The 12,983-nt window shown below is 37.3% G+C and overlaps 1 protein-coding gene and 1 long non-coding RNA gene across 2 annotated transcripts in view; both read left to right on the top strand.

Annotated features, from left to right (window-relative positions):
* The window catches only part of LOC134825041 (uncharacterized), an 852,482-nt gene that overhangs the window by 267,214 nt on the left and 572,285 nt on the right, over window positions 1–12,983 (top strand). The gene's annotated exons all lie outside the window — the stretch shown is intronic.
* LOC134826033 (uncharacterized) lies at window positions 8,560–12,489 on the top strand. The gene is made up of 4 exons (XR_010161650.1): window positions 8,560–8,695; window positions 11,075–11,204; window positions 11,480–11,556; window positions 12,390–12,489. It is a non-coding gene; the product is annotated as an uncharacterized LOC134826033 (long non-coding RNA).

Below are 12,983 nucleotides of genomic sequence, written 5' to 3'. Positions count from 1 at the left end.
AAGGTAGGATCCCCCCGGAGAGCAGTGTCCTACAGGAAATCATGGCTCTTTTAGGTCTGGAGGTTGACATTAACGACGTTCTGGAGTATCTTGAGAAAAGAATAGAAGTGAACCTTGATCGATTAGAGGGTGATAACGTTTTCAACGCTCTGGCAGGAATAGAGTCCGACATAGAGTTCAAAATCCTTCAAGTTGACGCCATGAGAAAGGTGACCAGACGGGATGAGGAGGAACTCTCTAAGATACACAGTGACTCCAGTTCGAGCACAAATGAAGCCAAGATGAGCGGCTTTCCGGGGTATAAAGCCAGCGAGGGTTTCGAAGAAGAGCTGCGAGCGCACCAAGCACCGTCACAGGGGAGTTTCGTAGCAGAGAGTGGAATTATTGGACTCAATAAAAAGATTCTAGAACACCTTAGAGAGATCTCCAAATCTCCCCTCCACTTTACAGAGGATCAGACGGAAAGGAATGATCAATACAATCTCATGCAGAACATCATTAACAAGCATGAATCTCTGCTGAGCCCCAGATCTGAAAATGACCGCCGGCCCGCAGAAGGTTCAATATCGAAATCGAATAATTCACAAAAAGTTTCCATTCCAAAGGATCAGTTGATGATGTTTTTCCAACGACATTTGCCGGAGCAAGATTCACATAATGTCATGGAGTCGTTGGGAGGAAACATTTTAGAAGTTTCAAAAGAAGAAGACCTAAAAACAAGTAAATATATATTTTATCTTTGCAAATTGGATTTATTTCAGGTTTTTTGTTGAAAAGGTGCCCTTAGGGTATGAAATGAAGTTGGGAGTGTATATTTTTGCGGAGATGTGAAATCAAATTGCGCCATGACCCAAACCCTAAAATCTGTACGTGTGTAATTTTAAAACGTCTTAATCAAGAAAACGGTAAAATTAAGAGTTGTCATGGAACTGGTTTCTTCGGTATAGTTTCGACAAAACTCTGACGAAACCAATAGGTACATTTTTTTAAATCAGCCGGTGGTAAGGGGTTTAATTTAGGTTTATTATAAATGTGATACAAAAGTGTTTCACTTTTTCTCACACTCTCTCTCCATATTTAACGGGTGATACTCGTAAAATATTTGTTAGGACCGTCGACGAGTCCAACTCGGCGCGCGTCCTGGTAGGTTGTAAACCTACAATGTACAATCTCCCCATTTACAGCTCCCCTAATTACATGGCTTTGGTGTATAATTAGGTAATTTGGCAGTAGAGCCAGGAGCCAGGAGCTTGTTGGGATAGTATAAGAATTCTAGTTCCTATAGTTGGGAATGAGGTAGTTGTCTGTTCACAGATCGCCCTCTAAAAACTTACAAGGAAATATTTCCTGTAGATCCTTGGTATATAAGCAACATTTGACAGAGCATTGTGTGGAGTGAGCTATGTGCCCATCCTTGGAGAAGTGGAGAACCCGGCGAATGTCCTTGCTGTACGGCAGTGTTAAACAAGGAACTGAAACCGAGGGGTTCCGTTCAGGCCCTTCACACTTTGTTTCTGTCTAGTTCTAATGTACCGTCACAATAGTGACTTTAAATATTAACTATTATTATTGGATACAGCTCAGAATTCAATTTACTCTAATGCGGCCGGCCGCCGGTTTCAACTGAGCGAGTTCATGCCTTTGTACCGTTTTAACTTTTGCACCGCGTTTATACTTTTACAATTCAACTGCGATAGCGAAGTCCCGGCCGTAGGCACGGGTTACACCAGTCTAGTTGTATTCATAAAACGTTGGGGTGTAGACTGTAGGGTGAGAAAATTCGTGTGGCATCAAATAATAATATAACCCCACAAATGGACAAGTTTTTGTAGCAGTATTTTTGTTAGGCTCAACTTGAATTTAAGTTTCAGGAGCACTTGGATACGACGGGAAAGCGTTATCAGCCATTAAAGAGACGAATAAATTTCCAATATATAATGTAAGTAAGTTGTAATTATAAGTTGTAATTGTAATTTTAATTGTAATCGTAATTGTAAGTTGCAAGAAAAATAAACACAAAATTATTTGTAACTGTAAGTGGTAACGCAAATGAATTAAATTTCAAATTACAGAGACATGAGACACACTCCTTCATCCCAATCATATGAATTTTGCCTCTCCACTCTCAAAATATATCATGTTAACTGATGTCAACTAACATTGTTAGTGGTTAGTTTTTAATTCAAAATTAATCATAAAATTTCACACAAAATGTACACACAATTTATTAGTCATATTAAATCTAAAATTAAAAGTTCATTCGCAGCAGAGGAAGTTAGCAATATGCAGTGAAGAGCAGTTCCTCAATCTCAGTGAGGATGATGAAACTAGTGATAACGAAGGTTCTGTCACAACAACTACTACTAAAGCAGTAAGTGCGAGCAGGGTTACTGTTTAGATACGCTCCTACTAATATAAATCGCTCGCCCAAATTTTAAGAAAATTCTTGTGAAAAGGCCCTAAAGGTATGAATTTAATCTTGTTCGGTGTATTATGGACGCTGATTCCGAAACAACCACCATGACGTATGGTAAAATTGCTTCCATGGAAAGTTATGGGCAAAAAATAGTTTTGGTCACGTGACACGCTAGTAAAACACGACATTGATTGTTTAGGGCTTGGGTTAGGGTTGGGATTAGGGTTTATGCAAAACCATAAAAATCAAAGTCAAATGATAATTTTTGGGCGAGCGAATTATAGTAAAACTAAAAGCCGTTTAGATACCTGTTACAACAAGTGTTTATATATTTATATTAATAAACTAATACATTATAAATCAATAAACGGTTAATCGAAATTACTTAACGATGTTTAACGATTCCCCACCGTTATTCGTACAGGAGATATGTTCGGCATACGGTTGCACATCTGTTGATAGTGATGGTGCACATTTTCCTGATACCAACTGTAAGTTTTAACTTATAAAACACCAACCGGCGAGTTATCATGCGACTTTTTATAGTAAAACACTAATTCGATTCTTTGAGTTTCGGTTTAGGATTAGGATTTTGCTAAGCTTTGGAGGTATGGAAAGGTTTTGGGTTAAAGTTTTGTTTGACGGATGTTACTCGTCTAAATTTCCTCGAAAAAGGCCGTCAAGATTTATCCACACCAAGTATAACAACTAAATTTGCCTAAGATCCAACGTTCGACATTGGTCCGGTGGTTATACAAGCTACCAAGAAAGAAAATAATAGGGATATGGATGGAAAGAGAGCATTTGCTTACAACAGCAAATTATCTCACTTTCACATTGACAAGGTTAGTAAATTGTAAAATTATCCTGTTAATTTTTAAAGTTTATACTTTTAAAAACACACAATTATTTTTGTTTTGTTTATTTTAGGGGTCCTTCACATATTATGTAATCACTTTTTGGACAATTTTACCCCCCCCCCCCCCCCCCCCTCCGTAGTCAGTACTCAGTTTTACATGTAATATGGTGTCGTTCACATATTACGTAATCAGTCGTGGGGGGGCCGGGGGTTTCCAAATGATTATGCTAGTGTAATTTCGACACAATAGCTAGCTATTTGTGAAACTGATTACGAAGGGGGGGGGGGGGGGGTGGTAAATATTATCCAAAATTGATTACGTAATACGTGAACGACCCCTATATATGTGAACGACCCCTTAAGAATACTGCGTATTAATCCAAATGATTTTAAATCATTTTACATAATTGGACTATCATGTCGAGTGTGATTAAATTTATTAACTAAACGGGTGATGCCCATACATTATTTGTTTAAAATATTTGACCAAAACTCATGATCATGGGTAATAAAGTGAACTGCTGCCAGTGTCTCTCTTTCCCAAACAAAAGGAAATGACATTAATTTGAATAACCGTCCGCAAATGCAAAATGATACCGAGAATGAAATGAAAAACCGTACAAGGCTTACGAATTGTAATAAGTTCCGATTAACTGCATCAATCACATGCTGTAAAAATCTCTTTGGCCTTGGGTTGCTTTCGGGTCGATACTTAGTATTGCGGGACAAGGGCAGTAATGAGTGTCCAATTAGCTGGTGTTTATTGAATCGTTAGTGCCGAATACAGCTGCCTTCGGGTAGTTCTTCTTAATCTATTACAATTGTAAATGAATAGGAAAAGCGAGCGACCGATTTAATTTTGGGTATAATTTTGCATTTGCAGACGGTCATTCAAATTAATATCATTTCCTTTTGCTTAGGAAAGAGAGATACTGGCAGCGGTCCACTCTACCCAATTATGGGTTTTGGTCAAATATCATCTATTTTTTTATAATGTCAGGGTACTTTACAAAGTCGAAATATAAACTGATAACTTCATTAATAAGGAGGTAATTTCAATGATTTCGAAATTTAACCTATGAAAAAATTTCCTTGTGTTTAGGTAAGCATATCTGTCGATCACTGACTGAGTATGTCACTTTATACTCATTCAAGTTGGCATTAAATTCATTTATAATGCCATTTAACTGTCGTGGGAAATCAAAATTTGTTCGTAATCACGAATGAGCAAAATTATCAACCTTTCGCACGTGCAAACTTTGAGCGGACGTTGCGTGCGCACTGCGCATAAAATATTGAATCACCGTAAATTTTTGCATGTTAGTGTTTTATATATTGTTTGATAAGCATGCAAAGTTTCAAACGATTACAAAAAGAACGTGGATCACAACGGGACTCCAAAGTTGACAGAGAATGGTGAAAATAGCAATTTTCAATGATTTTGGCAATTTTATATCAATTTGGGCGTGTCCCCACGTGTGCAACTTTTCGAGTTTCAAATTTTAAACCAGCCTAATGCACCTGTAGGAAGCAGAACTGAGCTTCACAACCCAAAGGATGGCCCAACACCAGAGAATACTAAATCACAACTGTTGTATTTTCTTTTGAAATTATTTCTGAAAACTATGAACCTCAGATGAAGACGCCAGCCCCTCCGAAGTACTTCAGCAAATCCACTGAGCCTTCTCACTCCAGTTACCAGCTTCCTTCGTTCATGTGACAACTTTCTAACACGATCACACAAGTTATGCGTTTGAGAAAGATTTGAGGCAGAAAAACACAATAGATATTGTTTCATGTAACATAAAATATTTTGGGGCATTTTTTAAGACAATTGCTTGATGGCCTGTAATACATTAGAGACTATAAGAGTTTGAAAATTTTATAGGTTCATAGTTCAGTATCGTTAATTAATTTAATTTCACTGTTAAAGCAACCAGGCGCAGGCCGGGCTGGGAGTGGGAGGGAGCGTTATATTTACTAATAATAACTTTTTCTTAATTATCAGATTTTTAAAAAATGTTGTTAAAGTAATTTTATCGTAATGGGCGTTAATAAATTGACCATACTGAACTGTTCTTAATGAAAATATTAGTTCGTTATTTTACAGAACATCAGGCAGCGATAGTAGTAAAATCAATTGATAACTTTTATTACTATTAGTCAAATAACACTTTGAATCTCCTAAAATTAGTTTACCGCAGTGTGTTTCGAGGTTCAATAATCAATATTTAAATACATTACATTTTTAGCAGTTGAAATCTCAAGCATTTTTAGAATTTTTGTTATCATTTAACGAATTTTATTTCCAAATTAGCGTTTTACAGAAAACGTTAATGAGATTAGCAACTGCAAAGGTAGAATATTACTAATAATAAGAAGTCAATATAAGAAACTCGTCAACATTCTGATTCAACATGTTGCAATTGTCCAGCTCGTTACACATGGGCGTATCATTCCACTTAAAATTCAAATTAACCATGCACACGCACAAATTGCCCATTTTTGTCGATAAATGGTACATAAAAATGTAACCATTTATCGACAGAAATACACGCACAAATTGGCTAGGTTCATGGAATGAACGGAAATGAACAAACATGAACATTCTCCTCAACGTGCTCAGAATGGTTCAAAATTGGTCGGAAAGAGTTAATATTGGTCATAGGACTACTCAAACCAAGTTTGGGAATCACTGCATGTCTAGTCCTAGAACTGATGTAACAAATGTTCCAATTTTGTCCTAATAATCCTCCTAAGTATCCCATATTCAATTTTCCGACCAATTTTGTATTATATTTTCGTTAAAGTTCCTATCAGAATTATGTACACAATTATTAGCACACGTACCTGAATTCTCTCCAAGTGAAGTGGGCAATTAAAATAATATGTTGTTGTAATATCCCAACTTCATGACCGAAATGTTATCACGAGATGTACATGTTCGCTTACTTTGTCATTACTTTATTACGGCAGGCTGGTAATCTATAAATAATCATACTTTACACACATTTCTTTACACGCTGTAGGTTCCACACTGCACATGGGTGTATCATTCCACTTAAAATTAAAAATTACCATGCACACGCACAAATTGCCCATTTTTGTCGATAAATGGTACTTAAAAATGTAACCATTCATTGACAGAAATACGATATATATAATGTTCCCGGAATAATATAACCTAACAAGAAATGCGGCCGCTTTTCTTTTGTGGATGGCCGCTCAATTTCCCGATCCGTGATGGAGTATTTGATCATATTCCATACCACCTGTGGACCCCAGTCTTTACTGTTTATAAGCATGCAGATATGGCGGAGTGACAGGCCGAGCGCCGCCCAGTTGATATAATTCCATATTTAATTTGAAAATCGTGTATATTTCTATGTAACCATATGTTTATTGTTTATGCAACCTGACACGGATTTGTGCAAAATAGTAATACTAACTCAAAATAATAATAATATGCTATCAATTAGTCCCTAGCGGGATGCGTACATGATGAAATTAACAATGTACTTGAACATTTCAGCACCGCGCGCCAACAATTGTTTAATTCAGATTTTCGCGCAAAATAACTTTGCGCAGGCAGACACGTGGGCGAAACGTACGCAGACACGCACGCTCGCACGCAGGTACGGTCGCAAAGCTACCATATCCCAAAAAAAACCTCGATCGCTAACCCTTGTCCTTGACTCTTTTGTGCCTTCGGCACTTGAGTCATGGATCGGGAAAAAATAACTTGTTTGAAATCAAATATCTAGTTAGCCGAATTCTGATTATATCTTACCAACCTTCCCAATAGCAATACTGACGTAATGGGTTTTATTTTCAGTTACTGATGGACTGACCTGCCATTGTGTGATACTGATAGTTCGCCGAAGGATCTCTCTGACATGAAAACGGCTATACTGACGTCTGACAAAGTTACTCAGAATTTTCTTTCTTCTCTCATCTCTGACTCTCATTTTACTGTGCCGGAATGTCGTGCCCTTGTTATTTCTGGAAGATAAAGTACTGCTGGGAATAATCTATTCTCTATTTTAATGGTCTCTTTCTCCTAAAACTGTAAAACATACAGTAGGTGAGGACATATTAGAATTTTTGGAATATAATTATATGGCTTACAAATTAAAATACAATTCAGTCACACTGTAGGCTCAATATTGTGAACAGTCATAATTGTGGGTCAAGTTTTTGTAGTTAAATCAGTAATGCATCATGTCTTATAACTCCCAAACCATCTGATAAACCGAGTTTCGACCTCTTTGATCAATTAAAATGAATTACTTTCAGTTACTGCCAAAACATTCTTCTACAAATCCTCTACAATGATGCCGAACGCTTGAACTTGAAGATTGAGTTAATCTTCAAGATGTTGCTCCGATCAAAGAATTTAATATGACAATTCCAGTTCATAATGTTACACTTGACACTGTGCACGGGATTTAGATTTAGAAAGATAAACATTATATATTATAATCCGTTATTTCAATATTTTGTTTTCTTTGTTAATCACTAACTGATCGATGATCTAATTAGGTTTTATTTCTAACTTAAACTGTGATCTGAGAGAAGCTTTATCAGTGTGTAGTGTCCGTGCAGTACTGCGCCGTGACGTAATAGGACAAAAAGTACCTGCCACCAATGGTCAACACCAAAAACATGTCGTACTGCGCGCGACCAACTATTTCGCCGGTATAATATTTGAAACATATATTTTACAAGTATCACCCGTTAAATTTACCTGTGGACCCCAGGCTATTATGTTCATAAACATATAGCCTGGCGTAATTGAATCCTCTAAAACACGCAAATAGGCGCGTTTATCACCCCCACGCGCAGCGTTATTCGCAGTATTTTACACATATTTAGAGGTCGGCAATTTATTCCATTGATAATTTTAAAAGTTTCAATATTTTTGTATTAAATTCTTTTTCAATACAGTTGTAAATCGATTAAGTTTGCTTTTCGTGAAAATTTGATATACTTTCGTAAAATAGTTTTGACGTGGCAGCGATTTGAAAAGAAATTTAGCTAAAACTGATACAAAAAAAATGGACATTTTTTGATATTAAAACATGTATAACTTGGGCTGTGTTGACAGTAGAAAAATAAATTAACCCCTATCCGAAAGGTTTAAATTTTTTTAATGCGCCGCGCAAATCTAAGCGCGCTATTCACGTGTCAAAATCGTCAAAAACGTAAAATAGTTGATGAAGGAGCACTATGGCGCCATTTTTACCTGATCGTATGTGAAGATTATAACTTCGCGCCATTTTGTTATTTCTGCTCGTTGTAAAATGTCAGCTGTTATCGACTGTTGTATTATATATTGCAATTAACGATTCACGATAACAGATAATAGGGTTTTGATTTAAGTTTTTAATTAATGCCAGTCGGATAACTTTTACGAACCGGTAAGTTATTAATTGTTATTTATATCTGTTATTTCATACTTGGTTTCGGTTTTATTCCGAACCATTTCACATTTACACCAACCATTTACACTTTTTAAAACCCCTTAACAGCCAGTAAGATAACCCACAAAACTGACTCCTGGCACTAATTTCAGGATCTCGTACGGCCAAATAATGTGTTTTACACTTATTCAACCATTTACACTTTTTAAAACCCCTTTACAGCCAGTAAGATAACCCACAAAACTGACTCCTGGCACTAATTTCAGGATCTCGTACGGCCAAATAATGTGTTTTACACTAATTCAACCATTTACACTTTTTAAAACCCCTTTACAGCCAGTAAGATAACCCACAAAACTGACTCCTGGCACTAATTTCAGGATCTCGTACGGCCAAATAATGTGTTTTACACTTATTCAACCATTTACACTTTTTAAAACCCCTTTACAGCCAGTAAGATAACCCACAAAACTGACTCCTGGCACTAATTTCAGGATCTCGTACGGCCAAATAATGTGTTTTACACTTATTCAACCATTTACACTTTTTAAAACCCCTTTACAGCCAGTAAGATAACCCACAAAACTGACTCCTGGCACTAATTTCAGGATCTCGTACGGCCAAATAATGTGTTTTACACTTATTCAACCATTTACACTTTTTAAAACCCCTTTACAGCCAGTAAGATAACCCACAAAACTGACTCCTGGCACTAATTTCAGGATCTCGTACGGCCAAATAATGTGTTTTACACTTATTCAACCATTTACACTTTTTAAAACCCCTTTACAGCCAGTAAGATAACCCACAAAACTGACTCCTGGCACTAATTTCAGGATCTCGTACGGCCAAATAATGTGTTTTACACTTATTCAACCATTTACACTTTTTAAAACCCCTTTAAAGCCAGTAAGATAACCCACAAAACTGACTCCTGGCACTAATTTCAGGATCTCGTACGGCCAAATAATGTGTTTTACACTTATTCAACCATTTACACTTTTTAAAACCCCTTTACAGCCAGTAAGATAACCCACAAAACTGACTCCTGGCACTAATTTCAGGATCTCGTACGGCCAAATAATGTGTTTTACACTTATTCAACCATTTACACTTTTTAAAACCCCTTTACAGCCAGTAAGATAACCCACAAAACTGACTCCTGGCACTAATTTCAGGATCTCGTACGGCCAAATAATGTGTTTTACACTTATTCAACCATTTACACTTTTTAAAACCCCTTTACAGCCAGTAAGATAACCCACAAAACTGACTCCTGGCACTAATTTCAGGATCTCGTACGGCCAAATAATGTGTTTTTCACTTATTCAACCATTTACACTTTTTAAAACCCCTTTAAAGCCAGTAAGATAACCCACAAAACTGACTCCTGGCACTAATTTCAGGATCTCAAACGGCCAAATAATGTGTTTCACACTTATTCAACCATTTACACTTTTTAAAACCCCTTTAAAGCCAACAATATAATCCAGGGGGGGGGTCCAAGGGGAACTTTGGGGAACTTTGGGAAAGTCCCTCAAGATTTCTGAAGTTCCCCAAAAAAAAGTTCCCCAAAACTCCCCAAAGTTCCCCAAAATTCCCCAAAATTATTCAAAATTATCCAAAATTATTCAAAATTATTCAAAATTATTCAAAATTTCTCTAATATACATTAATACCCATTAATGTTAACATGTATGTTATTATAAGGTATAATCTTAACTTACTTGTTGATACTTGCAGCATGATAATTTTTTTGGCATGATAATTTTATTGGGGAACTTTGGGGAACTTTGGGGCACTTTGGGGAATTTTGGGGAACTTTCTGAAGTTCCCCAAAAAAAAGTTCCCCAAAATTCCCCAAAATTATTTGTTTCATTGATAATTTTTTGGGGAACTTTGGGAAAGTCCCCCAGGTTTCCTGAAGTTCCCCAAAAAAAAGTTCCCCAAAACTCCCCAAAGTTCCCCTTGGACCCCCCCCCCCCCCCCCCCCAATCCACAAAACTGACTCCTGGCACTAATTTCAGGATGCCAAATAATGTGTTTTACACTTATCCAACCATTTACATTTTTTAAAACCCCTTTACAGCCAGTAAGATAACCCACAAAACTGACTCCTGGCACTAATTTCAGGATCTCAAACGGCCAAATAATGTGTTTTACACTTATCCAACCATTTTATTTAAAACCCCTAAGTTAAAGCCAGTAAGATAACCCACAAAACTGACTCTTGGCACTTATTTCATATTTGACATAATTCTGGCAATTATTATACAATTCCGTCCCTACAGTCACTGATTTGCCGTCATTTAGTAACCACGGTATCTAAGTAACTGACTGTGTCATCTCACTTGGTAACCAAACTTTCACCCTCAGTAGGGTATATCTCAAAATTGAACTCTGAACACGATTTTGATACTGAGCTAATACCTGTTGATCTTAACGACCTCTCCCCTCAAGACTTTGTGGTCTATAAGTTCGGCACTTCGGCTGTTACGTCTGCCAGGTAATGTAGATAAAGTGACTGAGTCATATCTTATCTGGTGTAAGTTGGGTTCAACTACTATTTTTTAATCCTGCATGAGAAACTAAAGTATCATGATAGGGGGCTTTTTTTATAGTTACTGACGCTGGTCCTCACTACTCCCTCATTTCCAGGTTAGTGCACTATTAGTGGGGAGGAGGTGTATTAACTTTATCAGTGACGTAACGTCATGACACTCCTCATCACGGGTATCTTGTAATGGTAACATTGTCATGGTAACAGAAATGTGTTTTCAGGCTGAACAGGAAGCTGTACAACAACCGGTCTGACAAGTTACAAGTGTGGACCTACATCATATCTTCTAGATGTACAGGTTCGTTCATTTACTGATTGATAGCTATTTTAATGAACTTATTTGTTTAGATTTGACGTGTTTCTCAATTGACAATTTTATACCCTCGAGATAATGAAAAATGCAAAATTCTATGAAGGATTCATTTTTAATGTTCAATTACATAAATGATAAACTTAAGTTGACTAAATCGCTGCCTGTATTTGGATTATTTGAAGAAATCAATTTGGTGTGACCACAGTACCATAAGTCGCACTGAGCATAAAACCTGTGAGCGAATCACCATACTTAAAGAGTGTGTGCCAGCTCATGTCCGTCTTCATAACCTCTTCCCTCCACTGACCCCATCTTGACTGCATCTCAAGAGAGCCGCATTGAACTTCCCTTTCATGCTCGAGGTTTCTTTTAACTCTCTGAAGGACATCAGCTTGTTGTTCCCGGGCGTTCATCTTCTTCCACGGTTTCTTCCATTCTCCAAAACAAATCCCTGCCCTGCTGTACGGCTGGACCATTCCTCTCACCTCTTCACAGACTAAGTCCCTCTCAGCACAATCTAGTTCCTTGTCTGGTCTCCAAACTCTCCCTGACCTGACTTGCGGTTGAATCGCCCTTATCATGTCATCAGAAGACTGCTGGTAGGACTGTAGGAGTCGACATTTCTCCAGCTTCCAAGTATCGGACAGGCTGCTGATGGGCAAGGCCACACTAAATGTTTGACTAAATAAGCAGATGTTACTCAGTGTATGGCCTACACCCTGCCACACCTTCTGAAATCAATGAAATTTGGCGAAACTTTCAGAAATACTAAGTTTGACCCACATGTGAAGGTCGCTAAACTAAATGTAATATGTCAGGTACAAATTCTACTAGTACGATTCGATGCAGTGGAAGAGGTTGAAGTTGACGTTTAAGCACTAAGCAGTCACCCTGCCGAACAAGAAATCAGTCAGGCAAAGAGGCTAGGTTGACTAGAAACTCAATCACTGTATCCTTGGAACTTGCCGGAAGCTATGTGAGTTATTTTACCTCCTTATTTCAAATGACCTCCAAACCAATTACATTGAAGAGGTGAAGAAACCATTAATATTTACTGCATTAAATGCAACTATAAAACCGAAATAGTAATACACTACTGACTACAAAGAAACATCTTACATGGGGCCAGGCTCATATAAGTGTTCATATGTTAGTGTTCATAGCCGTTGAAAATATGGCGGAATGTCAGGCTGAATGTGGCCCAGTAGAAGAAAAAAACATTATAATTCTTTCCGACCATAATAGAAATACAATTGAACTAGAATGAAACAAAGAGTATTACATTTTTAAATTAGTCGAGTCAACCAAATTTCACTGAGAAGCTGGACATTTATATGACAATTTAAACGCAATGTGTATGCGCCGTGATCAATGGTCACGGCGCATAACCATTGCGCCGTGACCATTGATCA

The sequence above is a fragment of the Bolinopsis microptera genome, chromosome 1, assembly GCF_026151205.1.
Source record: "Bolinopsis microptera isolate Bmic1 chromosome 1, MBARI_Bmic_1.0, whole genome shotgun sequence".
Classification (NCBI taxonomy): Eukaryota; Metazoa; Ctenophora; class Tentaculata; order Lobata; family Bolinopsidae; genus Bolinopsis; species Bolinopsis microptera.
Note: the sequence above shows the minus strand (reverse complement) of the source record. Positions and strands in the feature narration are given on the sequence as shown.